Raw genomic sequence first — 6682 nt, 5'->3', positions numbered from 1 at the left:
CGGGTGCCAGTGCTAGGCAGATGCTGAGGGACCGAGGGGCTCCCCAATAGCTCTTTGGGGTGCTAGCTTCCAAGCACAAGGATGAGGAATCTCAACTGGAAAGAAAGGACACTAGGCGGAGAACCAGAATGTCTGGGAAAGGGCCCCAGTTTACACTCTAGTCACTTGGCTGTGTCTCCCCTAGATTCCCAGCTCTGCCAGCTCCAGAAAGTGTACATACATTCCTGAACGCTGAAAGAACTAAGATAATACAAGTATTTAAATAAGGGCAACTTTGTCAAGGTTTACTTTTCTTAGTCCTGGTGTTTTTAGGTCCCTAAATTGGAAGCCACACCTCCAACTGGTCTAGGTCTGACTTAGATTTTTCTAAAATTTTTTACTCCAAAATATTTTGTTTAAGTGTACATGGATGGAATCTCTACACCCCACATGGGGCTCGAACTCACGACCTGGACATCAAGAGTTCATGCTCCTCCGACTGAGCCATCCAGTTGCCCCCTCTGAAATAATTGAAAACTTACGATAAAGTTGTGAGAATAGGGGCGCCCGGGTGGCTCCGTCACTTGAGCATCTGACTCTTGATTTCAGCTCAGGTCATGATCTCCTGGCTCGTGAGTTTGAGCCCTGTGTCAGGCTCTGTGCTGACAGCGCAGAGCCTAATTGGGATTCTCTCTCTCCCTCTCTCTCTCCGCCCCTCCCCTGCTCACCCACATGCTCTCTCTCTCTCTCTCTCTCTCTCAATTTAACTAGATAAACATTTAAGAAAAATTTTCTTTCAAAAAATGTCAAACTAGAAATAATTGAAGCAAACTTACAATGAGTATTAGCATAGTCACCGCCCAGATGCAAGGATCATTACCATTTTGCCCTATTTGTTTTTTGTTTTTTTTTTCCAACGTTTATTTAATTTTGGGACAGAGAGAGACAGAGCATGAACGGGGGAGGGGCAGAGAGAGAGGGAGACACAGAATCGGAAACAGGCTCCAGGCTCTGAGCCATCAGCCCAGAGCCTGACGTGGGGCTCGAACTCCTGGACCGCGAGATCGTGACCTGGCTGAAGTCGGACGCTTAACCGACTGCGCCACCCAGGCGCCCCAGCCTATTTGTTTAGCTAGCTAGCTAGCTCTCCATTTTTTGCTGGACCATTTCAAAGTAGGTTAAAGTTGTTGTGACATTTCACTCTTAAATACTTCAACCTGCATCACCTAAGAACAAGGACATTTTTCTACATAATCACAATGCTGCTATCACACCCAAGAAAATTGACAATGATTTCCTAATAGCACCTTGTATCCAGTCCGTATTCAAATTTCCACAATTATTCCCCCAAATATCTTTTACAGTTGTTTTCTTGAATCAGGATCCAGTTAAGTTGCATGCATTGCATTTGGTTATTGTGTTCGTTAGTCTTTTTAATTTTTTTTAATGTTCATCTTTGGGAGGGGAGGGGCAGAGAGAGAGGGAGACACAGAGTGCCAAGCAGGCTCCAGGCTCTGAGCTGTCAGCACAGAGCCCAACGCGGGGCTCGAAAACATGAACAGCGAGATCATGACCTGAGCTGAAGTCAGATGCTTAACCCACTGAGCCACCCAGGCGCCCCATTCTTTAGTCATTTTAAATCTAGAATAATCTCCCCATCCAAGATACTGACTTTTGGAAGATATCTGGCCAGATAGTTTGTAGAAGGTGGTGCATTTTGGATTCATTAGATTGGTTCCTCATGGCATTACTTAGCTCATTCCTCTCTCCCCTACTTTTCCTGAGATCACATTTAGGTTAGACATAATGACCTGAACACTTTGTGAGTAAAGCTACGTATGTTCCATTGCGCCCCATCAGGAACACATTATGCCTGGTTGTCTTATTTTCGGTGATGCTAAATTTGATCTCTTGGTTAAGAGCATGACCACCACATCCCTCCCGGAAAAACATATTTTCCGTCTTTGCAATTTGCAAGTAATCTCTGGGTGATACTTTGACACAGGCAAATATCCCATTTGCCTACAACCTTCCACTTCATGGTTTTGCATCCACTGGTGATAGTTGCCTGATTCAGTCACCTTGTTGGGGTTGCAAAAAGGCAAATTAAAAAAAAATTTTTTTCTAAATGTTTTTATTTATTTTTGAGACAGAGAGAAACAGAGCATGAGCAGGGGAGGGGCAGAGAGAGAGGGAGACACAGAATCCGAAGCAGGCTCCAGGCTCTGAGCCATCAGCACAGAGCCTGACTTGGGGCTTGAACTCACAAGCTATAAGAAGTCAGACGATTGACTGTTTGAACCACCCAGGCACCCCTAAAGATTTTATTTTTTAAGTAATCTCTGCATTCAATGTGGGGCTTGAACTCACAATTCTGAGGTCAAGAGTCACATGCTCCACCAACAGAACCAGTCAGGTGCCCCCCACCTCTCTCTCTCTCTCTTTTGATAGTCACTATGAACTCTTGGATTTTATTTATTCAATGTTTTACGATAAGTTACAGTCATTAGTGGTTTTAATGATCAGATTGTCCTGATGATGGCCGGGGAAACCCTTTAAACTAGCTTCGGGTCCTTTTAATGTGTCTCCATTAGTCTTTATGCATGCTCTTGTTTCTGGTACAAGATGTTCCAGGTTCACCTGGAATGAATGAATTCCTCTAAAGAGCCCTGATTCCTTTTTGTGAGAAAAGGCATTTAGAAACTAGAATTTGGACCTTAGGTGTACTCATTGCTACTTTGGTTGTCAGGAGCATTTCTGAAAGGTAAAATAACAATATTGTTGCCAGCTATTTTAGTTTCATTACGATTTACTTTCCTTTTAATTTCAGTATCTTAGAACCTGCCAAAGTCAAGATGTGCCTCCCCTGTTTGACTGAGGTCTTAGACTTTCTAAATTATTTTTTTGTGAACAGCCAATTAGTGCAAAAATACCCAAAACAAAAAACTGATTTTCCCCATATTTATACTTATACATACGTAAATAATAAATCTATTCCACAATACTTTGATGTATCCACTTTAGAGATGATCTTGTTGATTTCCTATTACTATCAGTGAAGGTTTTCATCTCACACACACTCCTTTATCATTTCCTCCATCCTCTTAAAATATCACAATTTAATTTTTATTGATTGATTTTTAAAAAAATTTTTTTTAATGTTTATTTATTTTTGAGACAGAGAGAGACACAGCATGAGCAGGGAAGGGGCAGAGAGAGAGAGGGAGACACAGAATGTGAAGCAGGCTCCAGGCTCTGAGCTGTCAGCACAGAGCCTGATGCGGGGCTCAAACTTACGAACTGTGAGATCATGACCTGAGCCGAAGTCAGACACTTAACCGACTGAGCCACCCAGGCTCCCCTGATTGATTGATTTTTAATGTTTATTTATTTTTGAGAGAGAATGAGAAAGAGAATGAGTGGGGGAAGGGCGGGGGTGGGGGACAGAGGATCTGAAGCAGGCTCTGCGCTGATAGCAGACGCGGGGCTCGAACTCAAGAACTGTGAGATCGTGACCTGAGCCGAAGTCGGATGCTTAACCGACTGAGCCACCCAGGCGCCCTCACAATTTTTAGTTAAGTACACATTCAATGTTTTCCTTATTATAACTAAATACATTTCATTCAATACTGAGCCAAGAAGTATCCTTTCTTGTGCAACTTTTTCTTTTCCCTGGCGTTAATAATTGCCTGGGTTTTTTTCATTTGTTTTGTACTCTTTGAACATCCAAATCTCCCCCTACACTCTCCAAAAGATGTATAAACTTCTCAAGGTTTTCCTTACAGTCAAATCTATCAGATAATTTACATTTTTAAAAATCTCTTGGAGACTTCAGCCCTCCTTTCTGGACCTTGTTTCAGCTGTCATCCTGGGACTTCCTTACATGTTTGAAAATGGCTTTATTCCATGTTCACACTTGACTGGTAGTCAGTTGCAACAGGATTTTAGGTTGAAAGACATTTTAATTTTAGGTTGACATGTTTGAAGACATTTTCCCCACCGCCCTCCAGCTTCTCTTGTTGCTTTTGAGCAGTCTATTGCATTCTTGGTTATTCACGTACTCTGTGTGTTCTTTCTGGAATCATTCACAATCTTCTCATTATTCGTAGCCTGAAATTCAAGATGGTGACTTTGTTTTCCTGGAGATCTTTTTTTTTGTTCACTGTTCTGGGCACATGGAGATCTTTTCGTTCTAGATTCTCTTGTTCTTCAGTCCTGGAAACGTTTGTTGTAGTATTACTTTGACAATTACTTCCCTACTCCTTTCTTGGTTCTCTTTTCTGGAATTTCTATTAGCTAGCTATCGAATCTCCTGCAATGTCCCACCATTAAAAAAGTATTTCTTCGGGGCGCCTGGGTGGCGCAGTCAGTTAAGCGTCCGACTTCAGCCAGGTCACGATCTCGCGGTCCGTGAGTTCGAGCCCCGCGTCAGGCTCTGGGCTGATGGCTCAGAGCCTGGAGCCTGTTTCCGATTCTGTGTCTCCCTCTCTCTCTGCCCCTCCCCCGTTCATGCTCTGTCTCTCTCTGTCCCAAAAATAAATAAACGTTGAAAAAAAAAATTAAAAAAAAAAAAAAAAAAAGTATTTCTTCTTCTATTGTGCAAATTTTCCTTTTTGTTCTACCTTCTGTGGAATTTCTCCAACCCTACCTTCAATCCTTCTATTGGCTCAAAAAAAAAAAAAATGTTCAGCATCTATATTTCTGTTTTCCAAAAGATCTTTCTCATTGTTTGATTGCTCCTCAATGACAGCAACTGTTGTTGCACAGAACTGACGTTTTTATTTAACTCTCGGAAGACGCTAATGATAGTTTCCTTGATGTTTTCGTGCACTCAGCATTATGTCTGTTTCATCAGGATAATTATTTTCTGTTTGTTTGTTTTGGTCTTGTCTTTCATGTTAGAGGTTTCCTCCACAGAGTCTTTGCTCAGAGTCCCCAGCCCAACTTCTGGGAACTTCTGGAGTATTTCGCAGGGGATTTTTGTTCTGACTCCCATTTTGTCCATCCTCTGGAACAAGTTTTTCTCTTCTTCTTCTTCTTCTTCTTCTTCTTCTTCTTCTTCTTCTTTTTCTTCTTCTAAAGTTTATTTATTTTGAGAGAGAGAAAGAGAGCACAAGCAGGGGGAGGGGCAGGGAGAGGGAGAGAGAATCCTAAGCAGGCACCTCACTGCCAGCGCAGAGCCCCGACGTGAAGCCCGATCCCGCGACCGTGAGATCACGACCTGAGCTGAAACCAAGCATCAGATGCTTAACCGACTGAGCCACGCAGGCACCCCTTTTCTCTAGTCTTTATAGAAAACAACCACAACATCATAACATTTATTGACCCTTTACTAAGTGCCTGACACTGTTCTGAGCACTTTATGTGCGTGGGTTCATGGAATCCTTCCAACGTCTCTAGGAAGTACGTACTGTATTTAGTTGTATTTGAGTTGCAAAGAGCCGCTGAGAGGTTAAACTTATTCAAGATCACCAGATAGTCAAGGCAGCACCAGGGTTTCAACTCTAGGTTGTCCGGCTCCGGACCCCTCACTTCTTTTTCTTTTCCTCTTTTTCTTACTGGGCCTTAGAAGTGGAGCTGGGTTTACCAACCTTCTCAGTTCATGATCCACCATTGTCCCGCATCTCACTTCTTCCCCATTTCTTCCCCATTTCTCTTATTTATTTTCCCCACGTATTCCTAATCCCTAGCCCCTCTCACCCTGCCCCAGGACATTCACACTGGTGTTTGCCGCCTGCACCTTAAATCATGCACCGGTCCTTGAAGGACATGCATGGTTGTTCAGTGAGTGTACTCAGCAAAGCAAGCCATTTATGCAGTGCCTACCAGGTGCGAGGTGTTATTCCTGACCAAGGGTCAGCAAACTACAGCCTGTTGCCAGATTTTGTAAGACACAAGCTAAAAATGGTTTTCACATATTTAATTCGTTGAAACAAAATCAAAAGAAGAAGAATATTTTATGATACGCAAATTGTCCATCAGTAAGTTTTAGGGGTACACGCTCACATTCGTTCATTTATATCTTGTCTATAGCTGTTCTCATGCTGCATCGGCTTTATGGCACAAGGCCTAAAATATATACTATCCAGCCCTTTACAGGGAAAATAATTGCTGACCCCTGCTTGAGATGTTAGGGTACAGCGATTTAACATATATTTTAACTTATATAAAACAAACAATGTGGTTTTTTTAATTTTTAAAATTTTTAAATGTTTATTTTTCAGAGAGAGAGAGAGGTAGTGAGACAGAGACAGAGAGAGAGAGGGAGACACAGAATCCAAAGCGGGTTCCAGGCTCTGAGCTGTCAGCACAGAGACCGATAAGGGGCTCGAACTCACGAACCATGAGATCGTGACCTGAGCCGAAGTCGGCTGCTCAAATGACCGAGCCACCCAAGCACCCCAAAACAAATGAGGATTTAATGGAGTGGAGGCATGCATGTAATTCATCATCCCATCTGGGACTTTTGAGCGTGAAAAAGAGGCTGTTAATTTCTAGGACGACTTGGGGCAAACTAGTCTATCCCTGGAAAAACAGGATGTGTGGTCATCTCTCTCCAGCTGTCATCCTGCCTGAGGTCACTGGCTTTGTTCATTGCATTTTTTAGAATTTGCTGTGTCGTTGGATACACAACTCTCAGCAAACTAGGGCCAGATCTGGGCCACGACAGTTTCGGTATAGCTTGCAAACTAAGGTTCTTAAG

This window comes from Leopardus geoffroyi, chromosome C1, assembly GCF_018350155.1.
Source record: "Leopardus geoffroyi isolate Oge1 chromosome C1, O.geoffroyi_Oge1_pat1.0, whole genome shotgun sequence".
Classification (NCBI taxonomy): Eukaryota; Metazoa; Chordata; class Mammalia; order Carnivora; family Felidae; genus Leopardus; species Leopardus geoffroyi.
This window is presented reverse-complemented; position numbering follows the sequence as displayed.